The sequence below is a fragment of the Cataglyphis hispanica genome, chromosome 10, assembly GCF_021464435.1.
Source record: "Cataglyphis hispanica isolate Lineage 1 chromosome 10, ULB_Chis1_1.0, whole genome shotgun sequence".
Taxonomy (NCBI): Eukaryota; Metazoa; Arthropoda; class Insecta; order Hymenoptera; family Formicidae; genus Cataglyphis; species Cataglyphis hispanica.
Genome location: NC_065963.1, coordinates 6,648,331 through 6,665,248, shown reverse-complemented (window position 1 = coordinate 6,665,248; position 16,918 = coordinate 6,648,331). Strand labels below are relative to the sequence as shown.

The window sequence follows — 16,918 nt, the reverse complement described above, 5'->3', positions numbered from 1 at the left end:
TTGAAAATCCTGGTCTGTATCGAGACTCATATATGTATATATGATCGGAAAAAGGATTTTCCGATATATTTATATGAAAATACTGCCATTTTCGAAGGGCCAGTTTTTTCCCTTGGGAAGCATTCGCCAGAAATCTCTTTGACAAATGTGCAAATCTAACTGTCGGGACGAATCAAAGGGATAAGAGAAAAATTTTTTTAAGAGGCTGGACAGGCGGGGAGAGGGAGCATCGTAAAATGAAGTAGAAAACTTCACAAGAATGAGTCCGTAAGTCAAGTAAGATATAACTTATTTGTGCTACTATTTTCATCATTTGTCTTTAAGATCCCTTTTCGATTTGCAAAATAATGCGAGCGCGTATGCTAAATTCCGTTCGCGTGAGCCTTTCTAAATGTTATGCCTATACATACGCATAACCAGTCAACTGCAAAACGCAAAGCGCCTGTAATTATAAACTCGCGTGTCTACTCACCCGATAAGAATCTTGTAACTGCGGAAAACGTGATTTCGGATTAATAATGAACATCGTCATGTACCTTTCCAACGTACTTAGATAAGGATACGCGCGAGTCTAAGCATGTCTACGAGCATAAAAATTTCTGTATCGAAAAAATTCTTTCATCAAGTAAAATTTTTAAACTCCTCCTTTTTTTACCGAACAATTCGTAAAAAAAAAAGAAAATCTAAAAATTATTCTATATTAATAAAATTAATATTATAATGAGAATATATATTACAATGTGGATTGAATAACCTACATTTTATCGGTAAGAAAACTATTTTAAGAAAACTGAGAGAAGATTTGTTGCAGGTCAGTCGTTAGGACAGAGCAAGCTTGAGGTGCATATTATGCACGAATGATCGTGCATATCAAATATACTAGGTCAGGAATGTTAAAGATGAGAGATGAATCGTACTGGTAAAGCGAAATAGGTTGATATAGCAAATAAAGGAGAGATAGTTTTGAAAATAGAAAAAGAAACAGTAACATATAAATATAGGGACAAGAAACAAAAACATCTTATGCAAAACAGGAGAGAAACTACTTATATAAATATTTATCAAATATATGGAACAAGATTTTTGTTTACGATTCCTCTAATAAGCCATGTACATTAATTTTCTTACGAATAAATCCTTCAACTTCCATAAGCAATGGAACTATCTCTCTGACTTTCTCTTTCTTAATTTGGTATGTATGTGCTTGCACAACATACTCTTCTGTAGTTGGCTCTGCCGTATTTGCATATGTATCGCTCCTGTTGCGCATAATGACATACACGAACACACACAAACACAATGAAAACGACACGCCCACGACTTAATTCGGAATTGACGTAAGCGAAATAAAAGTAAATAGGTAGCGAGAAAATAAAGCGAGAAGAATGATAAGTTAACAATGCGATAGACTACTTTGTGGAACAAATCGCTCAGCTGTCATTAATTGAGATTGCACTCATCTGTCATGAGCTCGTAAAAGCATGGTACGTAAGTTAACTTTAGATACTTTCAACAAATGTTTATGCCATAGAAATATAATATCGCTAATATCACATATCACATAATATCACGTATAATTTTTTATAAGAAATATAAAATTTCTGCTTCTGGTTTCGTTTCCTACGCAACGTAATGCATGGACGTCATTATATAAATCAATTAGCATAATCTAATTTGATAGGTTGCTATAAAATTATTTGGTAATCACATGTCTATTAATATTATTATATGACAGGCAAACAGAGTAATATTGAAATCACGTATGTTGTTATATAGATTTACCATGCATATTTGCGTTAAATAATTGACATCATTTAAACGAAATTGCTTTGTAGCTACAATTAATTCACCGGTATTATGTTACTAATCACTCTATTTCATGTCGCGGGTTCTCTTCTTCATAAAATAAATTAACTTCATTAAAACAAAAAACACAATAAATATTTAAACATGAATAACTATTTAATAAATCTTGCGTTTCTGGTTGAATTAATGTTATCTATTATTTATCCGAATTAATGTTTTTATCCAAACGCAACTTAAAATGAGAGTTCATTCTTCATTTATATATTTTCTATAATAAATACCAAATCTCTTATACATATCAAATGAAATCAACGATTTTCATTTAAAATTCTTTTAAATAATACTAAATATACGCGATGCGCACCAACGTCGACGACGACCCTGCGGCTTCCCTTCGTCGCTGCGCCAGCTTTATTCGCGTTAGAGCTTCGCTCGGAAATTTATACGGCACACCGTAAACTCGCGGGAACATGAATTATGAAGAGGAGAAGGCGCGCAGGGAAAGGATCCTCCTTCGTTTATCTTGCGAGAAGCGTCGCGTGCATCGCGCGAGCGCAATAGAGGACACGCTGTTCCCACATTTGCCCTCATCCATCCGCGGCTGTTGCTGCTCGAATGTTGCTGGCGCACACGTGGCGATGCAACATCCGCGTTGCAGTGCCGTTTTCATGTTCATCTCGCGCAAAAAATGCCGTTACGATTTTCATCGCCGCTCAATCTTACTCAGCGCGATACATTACGCGGATGTACTTTTATGTCGAATTCTCGACTTCCGATTGCACGTCGACGAATTTTTTCTCTCTCCGTATTTATATTCGAAAACGGAAAGATATCTTGCTGTTCGTGCGCGAGCAACGATAACGTCAGGTTTGAATCTTGCCAAGATACGAGCTGGGAATTTGAATAAACGTTGAGGTGATTTTTAATTTTCACCTACCATTTCTCGCGTTTGTATAACCGCGCTATTTCGTTTGACCTAATTACGTGCGCGCTATTAATTTAAACAAATGCCTAGAATATCCATATTTCTACAGCAAACTGTGGAAAGCGTAAGTGAGTAGAGCGGCTGCCTTGATGAAATTTCGCGTTATTTTCTCGGTGAAATTTTAATCTACCTCTATTTATAATGTAAATAAAAAATTTCAATTTTTAATTGTAATAATTATAATTAGTTGAATATAAACTTCCTTTATTTTATCATTAAATATATGACGTATAGATTTTTAAAAACTCAAGTAATATTTAATGTGTAATATTTATCGAATAACTATAGTCTTGGCAAAAACAATTATATTTAATGATAATTGCGAGAGATTAATCGCGATTTGGACAAGCATTCAGAAATACCTAAAGAGGGAAGCTATTGGATCGCTAAGGTAAGTAGACTTTCCCGATGCAATCCCGTTTCAGCATATATTCTATTCGTCCATAATTTGGCCCGATGTGTACGACTCGCGAATAAAAGGCTCATACGTTTCCATTCGAAAATACTGTGCTATTCATCGCGTGTAAAATGCGCGCGCGCGCACGCGCCAAGTTCTCATTCATTAGGAACATTTCATTTCTTTTGCATAGCCGTCTATTATTCGCTTCTCTCTCTCTCTCTCTCTCTCTCCCTGCATCAAGCTTTGTCAGCCGAATCCGGGATGCAACGACGTGCGCCGCATCGAAAACACACTCCGACGCCAAGCACTGCGTTTGCAATATATATTATATATTCGGACGCTTTCATCGTTTCGACAATTTATTTAATATCTTAGATTCGTTATTAGTAGAAATACAATATTATCGATTTCATCAATATATTCTTTCATCAATTTTTTATTTAAAATTTGTCTAATTACACAATTTTTTAAACAATTGTTGATACATAAAAATTATATTTCTATTTTTACGTCCGTCTCACATTATTTTTTAATGATAACTTTTTTAGATTTAAATTTTTTCAATATTATCGATTTCATCAATATATTCTTTCATCAATTTTTTATTTAAAATTTGTCTAATTACACAATTTTTTAAACAATTGTTGATACATAAAAATTATATTTCTATTTTTACGTCCGTCTCACATTATTTTTTAATGATAACTTTTTTAGATTTAAATTTTTCTTTAAAAATAAAAAAAAACAACATTCTCCATGTATTTATAATTATTTGTTGAATAAAGCGGAACCCGATCATGACGAAACATCAAGTTCGACGAAATTTTGGCAAAGCTCCAAAACATTCTTTGTTTCGAAATTATAACGTAGCGCGTTCACGAAGAATCTATTTATAATTTATTTTGATCGCGAGAACAGTTTTGCCAAACGCATTTATTCTCCATTTGTTGGTTTTGCCAACTAACAAAAAATAAACTAGGAAATATTTCCAACGCAATAAATTACTTATTTATATCACAAAAAAATCAATTTTTCGCTTCTTCGAGTTATCAATCAAAATATATCGTGTACTTTGATTATTTCACGATCACACGTCAGTTACATGCAAACATGCAAAATTTTCTTACGCGTTGATTATTATAAACGCATGCTTGCCAAGAATAACATGTGTCTTTGAACAAGAATTATTTTCCTCGACACATAAAATATAAATATCTCGGAAAATATTTGGAAATATTTTCGACGAATGAATCATATCTCATTTAAAATTGCAATCAAAAATACATTTACATTCAAGATATATGTATATCGTAAGATATTTCATTTTAAAATAGAAAGTTCACGGGGGGAACATACGGCATGCATGATATGTTGCATTAAGTATGCAGTGAAATCAGAATAGAAAGGCGCTGTCGCGTCAATCTTTTTCTTTTTTTCAGCTACTTAACAAACATGGAGATATTTTTCGCAGCAGCTTCATTGTCGAGTTAATAATCTCGAAAATCAAGGACGCGCGACTGCTATTGTCGCGAGATAAAAAAGGATCCAGGCGCCGCACATATTTTCATGAGAAAAATTATTATGTACGATATAAGTTTCTTCTCGGGAAAAAATTCACACAAGTATTACTCAAAACTTTCCTCTTTCCGCGTATGCAACTAACTACATTAGATCTCTCACCCGAGAATCCCTTTCATATAATATATGAAAGGGATTCTCGCAAAGAAACGGAATATAATTGTAATTAACATAAATAACATTCGTTGTCGGAGAATTTTAACTGTGAACAAAATTTTTAAGTATCGCGATTATCTCTCATAATTGGCAATAAAATAATAATTTATTAAATAATTAAAAATTTACAGATATATCATTTACAGTTATACGATATGGACGATCCATCCTCATAAAAGATTCTAGTTTTCGCGTTGCTTTAAGTAAATGGAGAACGTAATAAATTTCATCGGGCTGGCAGCAACGCTTCTGAGAAACGATGGTCGTGTTAGCGCTCAGCATTGCAGCTCGTGCGATTGCACTCGCGCCAGTCGCGATCGATATATTTTTCCCACGATACGTATACGAAAGCGTCTCTCCTAAGGGAGAGACAGAGATAGAGAGAGAGAGAGAGAGAAAAAAGCAATTACCTCGCGCGGAAATGCCGCTTCTCTCTGCGAATCGCAAACCGGCACACCGCACCGTTCGTCTTATCTGTTATGAAATATTGTTTACCCGTCAGACAGTATCGTTCACAATCGCGAATACTGTTCCGATGACTTTGCTTATGGGCGACCATAATTCACGTTCGTTTCTTCGACCGCCTTATCCTACGTCAGTTGGATCTCTAATCAATCGCAAGTGACCGAAAGAAGATCGAGACCTCCGACCTTAAACTTGTATAATTTATCTTTAAAGATACTTGTCTTCATCGCCTAGATTCGTAATTTTTCTAACGTAAATTTTACACTTTCAAGAGCTACATCAATCGTATTTATATGTTTCCCGAGTTTAAATCGATAACAATAAAAAAAGAAAAACACTCTAAATCTTTTCTCTCTCTTCTTTTCGTAAATTCGATTTATATCTCCTGTGCGTAGTTTGTTGCTTTTTATTAAATCAATCTAATTTTTTTTAACTTTGCCAAGAGTTATTAATAACCCATCACACGCAATATAATTAGTTCTTCGGTATGCAATATGGTTTGTAGAATAAAACTGTACGAGCTATTATGGTTTGACCCAATCACTTGCAATTAACGCGTATGCGCGAATCGTAACGAGCGCAGGTGTTACCTTTGCTTGACATTCAGGCGCAAAGTGCCGATGATGTATCTAATCATCGTGTCCCATAAAAAAAAAAATGACAAACGCGCGAAAGTACAAGGTAATGCGCAATAAAAATTTATTGCGCGATTAATTATTTATATCAATCGGAAATACGCATACAGCGTATCCTTGCAAGATCTCTTACCTTAACTAAGCCGCGTAATCGTTGTGATGGGTTCCATGCTTGCTCCGTAGATAGATCGTTCTGTAACAGAAAGTAAGAGTTCGTTGTACATAATTGAATCAATTATATGTATTTCAGAATACAATAATAATAATTTATTTATAATACAATAATAATAATTTATTTAATTTAATTAATTTATAATACAATAATAAAAATTTATTTAATTTCAGATATTAAAAGAGCGATATAATGTGCTTTTCTGTATCTCTGTAGCGTCAAAAGTGCCTTTCAAAATTATCCGTATTTGCTACAATTTAATGAAGAGAACCTTTTTTACTTCGTCGCGCGATCGATACAAACGTAAGGATGATAATGGTACGAGAAATAATAATCCACTGAGAAGAATGCGTAGTCTCGTAAAGATGCGCTTCGTTCTAAAGACGCTACGAAAATAAATTTGTACATTTAGTAAAACGCTGTACTTTTATGTATGCCTATATACACAAAAGTATACCATTTCACCAAATCTCGTAAAGGTGCACTTTGTTCTAACAATGCTACCGCAAATAAGCACGCGTGCATTTAGTAGAACGATCCACTTTTGTATATGTACATACTATATATATATATATGTATGTGTGTATATATGTGTGTGCAAATACATCCGCATTGTCAGCCTATTCATGTGGAAACGTAAGCGTAGCATCCGCAGTGGGAATTTGCAGTGTTCCGAGCGTAATAGAGGTGTTATATAATTACGCGGATACATATGTTTTTATCCGGTGGTGGGTATTTTTTATTCTTAGCAGCGGGAAATCTTCGCTCGTTATTAAAGTGCTCGTCCTTCTCGAGGAAAGGAAACCTCAAACCATTGTCGATCGATCGATCCGCCAATAATGTAATGGGGAAGTTTAATGGCCATCACATGCACACACATTCATGAGTAGCGTCGTATGTGTAATAACAATTAGGGACAGAAGGTAACAGATGTTAGCCGCGGGGTACGCGCCTGGCAGTCAAGGGCAGCTGAAGCGGGAGGGATGGGGAAGGAAGTGCGGGAGAAGGGCGGGGGAACAGCTTTTTGTTCTCGGGGCGATGGGACATTTTGCAAGGGCTCCATTTGCCGGCTCGTTAAACGAAAACGGCATTATACACGCCGCGCGACAAATTACACTCGCATCTCGATATAACGCGATGCGCGCCGCGGTGCATAGAGGTAGACAAATGTATCGGTGTGTGATTTATGCCGAGCCAGTATACAAAACCATTCTCTTATTTCCGTTCCGCGGTTTCGTTGCAACGTAATGTAGTATAATAAAATGACACATTTTTTTTTTTAATAAAGCTATATGGATGAAGAGAGGAAAAGAGGAAAGGGGATGGAATATTGAAAATAGAAAATGTAATTAATATAAAACTAATCATATTTGTTGTGTAACGGTAAAAAAAAAAAAAGTGATATTCTGTGTAAATAGGAAATTTAATAAAACAGCACTAATTTTGGAAACATTTCCAAAGGTTGAGATACTGATTGTGACAATCGAGCAAATATTAGTCAAGCGCGTGCTACGCGCCTACAAAACAATTAAATTCCGCATGAAACGCACTGGGTGTGGTAAGACATTGTCGCATTGCGTACAATGGATGGGGATTCAATGGCGCATAATAATGGCAGAACGAGAAAAATCAATGACGTGTAATACGCATTTACCTTGCTCGCGTCATATCGGATGTCTCCTGCGTAAGAGAAGAGCGATTATATGTATACAGAGCGATTATATGTACACGGAGAAACTCTATGCGTGCGCGCGCGCGTATAGATATATAACCATTATAAAATATATAACCATATATAAAACTGTTATACAAAACAGCATTAGTTTAACACGGACGAAAAGTTATAAAAAACAATATTATCAAAACAATATTTTTCAAAACAAAAAACTGATCTATAAAAATTGTTATTTTTATCGATATAAAAAAACTGTCTACAAAGTGTTGTTTTTTTTTTTCAGAAGAATTATTTATATCTGTTAAAAAAAAAAAAACTTGATTTTAGAACAAAACTGCGATGGTTATATTGCTTTACAAACTATTTTATTTCGCTACATTGGCATTTGTGGTGTATTGACTTTCAACTATTTGGAAAATCCAATGACTACATAAGTTTCCCGAAGTTTTGATGTATATTCCTACATACTAGGAGCCTGAGAAACAGATTCTCGAGATTTTTGTGATGTTTCTATATATTTTTTTCCTCGAGGTGCGATGCTCTCAGAATCATATATTTGAAATCAAAGTGTCGTAATAATTGGCGAAATTTTATTGGCGAGATGAAACGTTCAAATATTTATTATCGGATAATAAAATAATAACAGCCATCCAATTATTTTCGGAGCTTGGTTCTAAATCGGATTTTCAGAAATTTGATACAAAAATCGAGAAAAGAATTTATAAGACGCATCGTTATCACTTACTGTTAAAACAAGTTCGCCGCACGATTTATTTCTGCGAGAGAATAAATCGAGGCTTCTACCGCTACCGCTAGAAACTCCGAAATCCTTAATTAAACGAGTAGACGGCTTTAAATTGTTGATTCGGAAATTTGCATCCCGCGTCGCGTGAAACGCTTCTCGTCGTATCTCGAGGGGGTAAACACCGTCGCCGGAGAAACCCACGAGGAAAAGTGATGAGAAAGACTGAGGGAAAAGATGCTGCGTGATCGGCATCAGTGAAGGATATCGATCACGAAACATTTGCATGGAAATTTCTCGTGGGGTGACAAAAACGCTGCTGGTTACATTTCTTCCGACGCGTGGAAACCGGGATTCGATTTATCCTCCTAAGATTTCATTCGACGAAAGATCGATTTCTCAGTCAGGTGCATTAAATGGCTGATAGATAAACATTATCCTTTTTATCTCACTCAGAGATATGTTGGAGTGTTAATTAAATACTAGAGAATCTCTCGCGTCAAGTGATTTAATTCAAAATTTATGCAAATTAATTATTGTTAAATAAAATTATTGATTAAATTGAGAATTGTTATTAAAAATGCTCAAATTTGTTTTTTCTTGTGTATTATTTTTATACGATCGTTAAAGAATATAGTCTGCTTTTAGAAAATTTATCGTACTGGAGATCGATTTTGCGCAGTCAACTAATTAGTCGATTTGAATGGTGGCAAATGGATAAAAGAAATTAATTAGTCCTATTGAAAAGCGCGACGAGACAAAGGCGAATCTCTAATCTGACAAACGATCCTTTGACAGATTCTTTTTTCCCTTCTTCGCGCGCGCGAATTTAGGGCAGTTAATTAAGGTGAAACCCTCAGCAGAGCTGTTTCAGTATCTCGCCGTGAATTTGTACAGAAACTCACAAAGCTTGCAATCTGAGATGAAGCAAAATTAATCCTTAATCTTTCTCATTAACGCGTAAGAGAGGAGGAAAAAGAAAGAGAGAGAGAGACAGGGAGAAAAACTATTAGAATTGACAGAATTTCCAATTTCCAGTATTTTCAATTAATCAGTTTTGCATTACAAACTGAAATTAATTAAATCAAATATATGACTTGGACGGTAGCATTAAATTCTGACATAGATTCGGATAGATTCTTTTATCGTCTGGGCTGAGCAGCGCGGATCAATAATAGTTAAGCTAGGATCCAATTATCTTTTACAGCCCGATGGGCTATAAAACCACAGAGTCGGACGTGGCATAGGCGAGGCGTATCGCTTCGACGACGAATTAAACTTTTTCAGATCGCTCTCTTACGCACTTACGTCACCCTCAATCCGCTACTCGGTCAGACATCACAAGCGAATAATGCGCGCGTCTTGACACGCTGCGCCACGCTCAAATTCTTGCGGGCGTGTGCAACGCTATGAATAACCCGAGAGAATCGGGTCACGTTCAATGTTTTTTTTTTTTTTTTACGAGTTTCTTTTGTAGGAGGGTGTTACACGCGCGGACGACGTTTGCGCAACGCGTTCGACGAGCGTACAAAAATATATGCAAAGTATATTTTCTCGTTCTTCTTTTTCGAATTAATTCCTACTTTTCCGTGTTCTTCTCTCTTTCACACATAAGATGACGTAGAATGTTTTCAACTATCGAAAGAGACGATTCAACGGATCTATCACGAAGCTATCTCGTGTTAAGAAAAATAATACTCATCAATTTTTGTGACGCATATATTATCGGATTATACAAAGTAGGGATATAAAATATCCATTAATTATAATCATCCTTCGCGAGAGATTTATGTTGCCTTCCTATAAAATTATTTCGAGTTCAGCAGCTGCGGATTTATGCGGATAGGGGAGAGTTGAATATAATAGGGTAGAAGATAATATGGGATACTTCCGTATCTTTCTGGCTGTAAGTTGCCTCCATCTGTGACTTTCGTGGGACTTTCATGGAACTGTAAAGTGACGCTACACAGTTGGCAACTTCATTGTTCTATCCGTAGCAAATCGTATTTTTCTCTTCGAATTTCGATCTAATTATTTGCTACTTAAATTTTTATTCTAGTCCTTTTCCATAATTAAATAATCATAACACAGTTTAAAAAATAATCTTTTTTTGATACGAAAAGAAATAATTTTCCGTAGATTTTTTGACACTTCACACGACTCCTTCTTTAACAAAATAACGAAAATTAATCTGGATAGAAACTTTAATATAAATAAAAAATGAATCTTGTATGAGAAGTTCATATAATTCTTAAATAAATTTAATTAAAAAAAAGAATTAAATAAAACAAAAAAATAAATTTATTTATATATTAATATTATTAAATTAATATATTATTATAAATTATATAAATATTTATATTAAATAATATTTACTAAATTATATATTTTTATCTCGTATATGTACTTTTACAATTCAATCTGATTAAAACAACGTTAATATTTCTGCGTAAATTATTAATAATTCAATCCTCAGCCGTCTCGCATCAACGATTGATTTCTCGCTCCGAGCGGAGGCGCACGTGTCAACATCGAAACCTTTTATTAACGACTTTGATTACGGGATCACGTGCGCGAACTGTGCGTACATAAAAAATCCCGGTATTTAAAATCCTGACGGGACACATCTGCGTCCCTTTCGCGCTCTTTCGTCACGCACGAAATGAACGTACATACGCGTCCTTCCTCTCTGTCTCACCCTCTCTTCTCCTCTCCGTCTTACTCGTCGGACTCGTTGCTTTCCTTTGTTCCCGCGGCGAAACCGAGTGATCAGAGAGAAAAGGAACACGAATAAGTACGAGTATACGCGAGCCACGTCGCAGATGTATCGAGCGCGCGCGACCGCCTTGTGTGCACCGAGTCTAATTTTAAGCCACGACCGTAACCTGTTCGCTTACGATCCCCTTTATTTCTCTTTTTCCGTTGCGCAAGCTTGGGGTAAAAAAAATATTGTCAGCGCGCGGAACACCGCGGCGAGAAGAAAAACCCTGTTTTTTCCTCGTTCTTGTTCGCGCTGTTCACCGCGAACAGCGATGTCCTTTCTGTTCACTCGAATAATTTGTACCGTTAAACTGGAGAGATCGAACAACGCGCACGAAGGCTCGTGAGAATAGCGAGATTGAAGAAAAACGGAGTCTCAAAATTTTTTTCTTTAAGTTTACTGTCAAGCGTGTGTAAAATATAAAATTAATATATAAAAATTAATATGATTGATATATAATAAATAATGTATGCTATATGCATATATTATACACACATATATGTATTAATTGAATAATTCAATTATTTATTTTTACATTTAATTTTGCCGACTCGATCGTGCACAAAAAACCGTGGGTCACGTTCTACGATCGGCTTCTTACCTGGATTTTATCGTTAGCCGCGGTAGCCGCGGTTATTCGACGGTAGATGCGCACGAATGACGCGTATAGAGCGAAAACACAATTTGTTTACGAGCACCTTCGCAAATGATATCACGCACTCTTCGTCCTCCTACGCCATCGCGTTACATCCGCCGTACGTGACGCGCCGCGGCAGCCGCTCATATCCGAGCGAAAGGTGTGATTCATGGTCGTCATTACGGATCACCGAGATAATTGCGTTATGTAATATGAAACTGCGAGCTTGCCGCGGCTTGTATCAAAATCAATCCCGGCGAGAAATCAGTCGCTGCCACGAGAGAAAGAGCATTCACTTTTCGCTCTCTATCCGTCTCTCTCCCTCTCCCCTCTCTCTCTCTCTCTCTCTCTCTCAGTTCGTAATCATCGAAAATAGCTACATTTTCCCGATTGAATTAAATTTCGGCGCACGCATTTCGCCCGGAATTACCTCTCTCGATACACCAAACTGTCAAAATTAAACTCTTCACTATCAACAGTGTTTTTATCGAATAAAAATAAAAATAAATTTGCAAAATTCTCTAAATTATTATCCAATTATTCCATTCGTATTCAATTATTGATTCTGTATCTAGAATAATTTTGTTCCAAATTTATAATGAAAATATTGCATTTCATTATTTGTCATATTTAAGAGAGAGAGAGAGAGAGAATGCTGTATCCCTTCAAATATTTATTATAGTATAAACTTTCCAATTTTTTTTCAACTTCGTATGTGCGTAAAATTTTAAACGTGTCATAAAATTGCGATAATCTGTGTGTAATATATTAAATTTTCCTGTAAATAGAGACAGTTACATAAAACAACGCGTAAAGAGCGGGCGTTTACATTTCGACATCCATATCGGAGCGCGTACGATATTGGCTTCGTACTAAAGCTCCAGTCGTAAACGAGACTAGCGTATATATATATATATATATATATATATAATGTCGCACGTCGCAAGCAAACTTGTGCAATTTTACAGCGTCTGCGAGGAAAATAATATTGGAACAATCACTGGCAGCGAGCGTTTCGGCTAGTTTAGAGAGCGAGCCACGAATTCGATAATCGAAACGCGTCTTCCAAGTTTCGACATTTCCGTATTACCGTCGTAGAAATTTGACGTTAAAATTAATTGTCCCGATGCTCTTTATTTCGAGAAATGACATCACCGAATAGACTTATGTATGTATAAGCTGACGTAAGCTTCGACTGCAAACTTTCAGATACTCGCGTTCGCAATCGAAATTGGATAGATCGCGCTCGATGCCGTGAGTGAAGCGAAAATCGATTACGAATTCGCCGAATACGTCGACTTGCGTGAAGCGAGCGGCGAGACGGACGAGACGCGCTGCGCCATTTCGCGCGTCACGCGATCGAAGAATTTCGCTCGCGGCTCGGCTTCGTCTCTTGTCTCGTCTTCGCGTTGCGGAAGCGCGCGATTCCGTTTTCGAATAAACGCCGCTGTTCGATGTCGAACAAACGCTACGTTCATATCGAATATAGAATGCGAGGAGAGCGGTCGTATATTCCTTTTTTTTTCGTTAAACGCGTTCCCACGCGCGTCGGCGACGACGCTGGTTATCGAGCGGGTCCGAAAGTACACCGTAGTACTTTCGTGCACGCGCAACGAACGAGGACGACGCCTCGCGTCCTCGTCGTCGCCGACGCGCGTCGTGTATCTCCTTCTCCTCCTCCTCCTGCTCCTTCATGTCGCCTTACCTTTTTTAGCGCGAAAGTCGCGTCTCGCGCCTGGATGTTTCGAAGCGACGATGATTATGATGACAACGACGACGATGACAGTAGCAGCGGCGACAGCGATGCGGTAATCCAATATGGCAGCTTACACACATGTCAAAACAAACGCACCGAGAACGAGAACGCGCGATCGAAACGCAATTCGAATCGTCCTTCTTGGATACTTTCGACGTCGCCGGCACGTGCCGACGCAACGCGTCGACGGGCGTCGCGGGATCACACTGTCGTCGAGCGTCGATACGACTACGCGAATACGAAGCGAATACAAAGACCAAGGGGAGAGAAAGGGATAGTAATGCTACCCCAAACACGACGCGATACGCACACTACGAGCGCCCGCCACAGACTGGCAGCGAGACGCGAGACGTGCCAGGCGGCCGACGCTGGAGTAGGAGTGGGGGGACAGCCGGCGAGACGTCAGTGACGCTCAATCGAGACCGAGCGCCGCTCCGAGACTCGACGCCCTTCATTCGTTTGTATCCTTGTACGTATGTATATGTATTGTTTTTTCACATGCTATCTCTCTTTTTATTATATTATTGTGTTTTTAGGTTCGTTCCTCATACAGTGTTGAGGTCTTTAATACATGACTGGCTGAATTAGCTTGATCGCAAGCAAATATTTTAGAAACAAAGTAATATTTAAAATTTAATGAAAGCAATATTTTATATTTAAAATATATATTATCTATAAGATATCATAGTATATTTTTTTAAACTTTGTACATGCACACACATAATATGTAAATTGTAATATAAACTTAGTCTTATATTTATTTATTGATTAATGATTTAATAACAATATTTTTCATTTATGTATAAATATATTTGATTCATATATAAATAATATATATATATATCATTTACACAATATTTTTACTGTATTAAATTTTAATCACAGATAAATCATAATTAATAGAAAAAAACGCAGGAATTGGCAAGAGACTTGATTATTCCATTTATTCTTTATCCAACTACTCTAAAATAATGCCTAAACAGATACACACAATCTTCGAAATCATCATAATCTAAAAATGTACTGCTTTATTCTGTATATTTATTAATTTTCCACGATATTCATCACTAATAACAAATTTGTATCATCATAACTTTCGCGATGTCTTAATTGCAATGTGATAATTTATTACGTAGTAGAAATCAATTCTGTGAACAAAGCAGCAGGACGATTAAAGTGTTAACTACGAGGTTGCGGCTGCGTTGCTCTCAAACTTGCCGAAACTCAATAAAATAATTACGCCTAATATAATACGCAAGTAACGGCAAGGTGCAAGAAGCTACGGACGATGGTGTGAGAAAACCGAGCAAAACCTAAGCATTAGCCGAAAGGAAACTGCTAGAACGAGACTTAAAGGCAAAAAGCTTTGCAGTTGCAAATCTTGATAGATGTGTAACTTCGAAAGAAAAGGCAATTCGCCTTTTCCTTTTAATATAACGATTCTGTTGGATATTTTCATCTTTCTCGTATTAGGCGCATAAAAGAATTTCATATTCAGTTCTATAAAAATTTATTAATTGTAAATGACATCTGTATTTGATAAATAAAATCTTTTGATCGAGTATTTGTTGAAAACTTTATTCTTAATCTACTCTACATCAATATTTTTAGCTACTTAAATTGATGAGAGATTTCCTTGTATATAATTAATAATAGCAATTTTTTAAATTTGGTAAATATAACTTTCCCAAGTTAAACGAAATCAAATCTTAAAAAGTTTGGCAATCTATAATTTTAAGAGGATATATGTTTCCCTTTCCTAATATACAATAATATTGACGTTTATAAAGTTATTAATCCAAGTTATTAGCACACTGTTCACTTCAATAATATTCGTCACTTGTTGAACGCACATCGAGGCGTTAATTTCCGCGTAAAATGAGGAAGAGCAATTAGCCGCGCGATCGAGAGGGTCGCGACAATCCGGCGACACTCATCTTCGCACAATGTACGCCAACATCGATTCGTCCTCGAACGGGATTCCGGGGTGCATACATATTCCCTCTATCTATCTCTCCATCTCTTTCTGTTTTTGTTTCTATCTCGCAAACGAGTAATTTAACTGCCCCGCGTTCGCAGCGGAACCGCTGCTCGTTTCCCGCCTTTAGACGACAATTCTCGGTGCGGAGGAAAATCGATGCGACACCGAAATTCGAGGCGGATTTTACGATCGCGTTTTGCCGACCCGTTCGGGTCACACCATATGTGTGCGCGTGACATTTCGGGTGCGCGTCGCGGAATTATTGTGCGGGAACACGTGGCCGCTCCGTTTCGCGAAATACAATAATAACGACTGTGCGTTCACTGAACGAGGTGCGAACGGCGAAATTACTGTTTTCACCTGTGCGCGAATTATCCGCCGTTCTTACATTCTTCGGCCGAAAGTTTCGAGATTAATTTCCAACTTTATGTATATAAGTCCGAATACTAATTATACTAGTCTTTCAAAGATATGTACATGTAAGTTTCTTTCTAAAAATAGCAACTTAAAATAAATAAAAAAAGTACACGTTGCAAATGTGTACGATTATTATTAATTTTTCAATAAAATCTTAGTGTCATAATCACAGTGGAACATAAGACGAAAGACTGAAGCGAGGGTTTTCATTGAAAATCACCGATTGAGTTTAAGAGAATAAGTGGCTCGAATTTCATTACTTCAATTTAGTTGCAAAATATCGAGCACCGAACGTGACAAATAGAACGTATCTGCTACTATTCTGTAATGCTCGCGACGAAATTCCGCGAGCACGCGACGCTTTTTCCGATACCGAATTTCCCGAATGCGCGATGCTGCCGGATATGACATTGCACTTCCCTACATGTTACGTGAAATTTCGTTCTTGTATCTCGATCATGTGTCGTATCTTGCATAAGGTATGAGAAGAAAAAGAGAAAGAAAGAGAGGGAGAAAAAGAGAGAGACGGATATTAAATCTTGCACGCTTCGAGCTTAAAGCATCAGCTTACGGAAAACGTACATACAATTATTCTGCAAGAATATTATTATGACTTAAAATGTTGCATTATACGCAGGTGTATATTACACGTTGCAATTTTTGATATGATTTTTAACAATATAAGTAATAATATTTCTTTACATAAGAAACCACTGTAATACGACAAGAGTATAATTAATGATTCCTTTTTT

General features: G+C 36.7%; 1 protein-coding gene across 8 annotated transcripts in view; it reads right to left on the bottom strand.

Annotated features, from left to right (window-relative positions):
• Nucleotides 1-16,918, bottom strand: part of LOC126852314 (uncharacterized) — a 163,675-nt gene that overhangs the window by 105,833 nt on the left and 40,924 nt on the right. For 5 of the 8 annotated variants that reach the window (XR_007687813.1, XM_050596989.1, XM_050596990.1 and 2 more), the window contains exons 1-2: nucleotides 13,718-14,113; nucleotides 6,159-6,218 (exon numbers count right to left, since the gene is read on the bottom strand). The gene's annotated coding sequence lies outside the window, so the exon portion shown is untranslated. Of the gene's footprint in view, nucleotides 1-6,158; nucleotides 6,219-13,717; nucleotides 14,114-16,918 lie in introns of those variants that run through there. The other 3 variants (XM_050596986.1, XM_050596987.1, XM_050596985.1) reach the window with 1 other exon arrangement.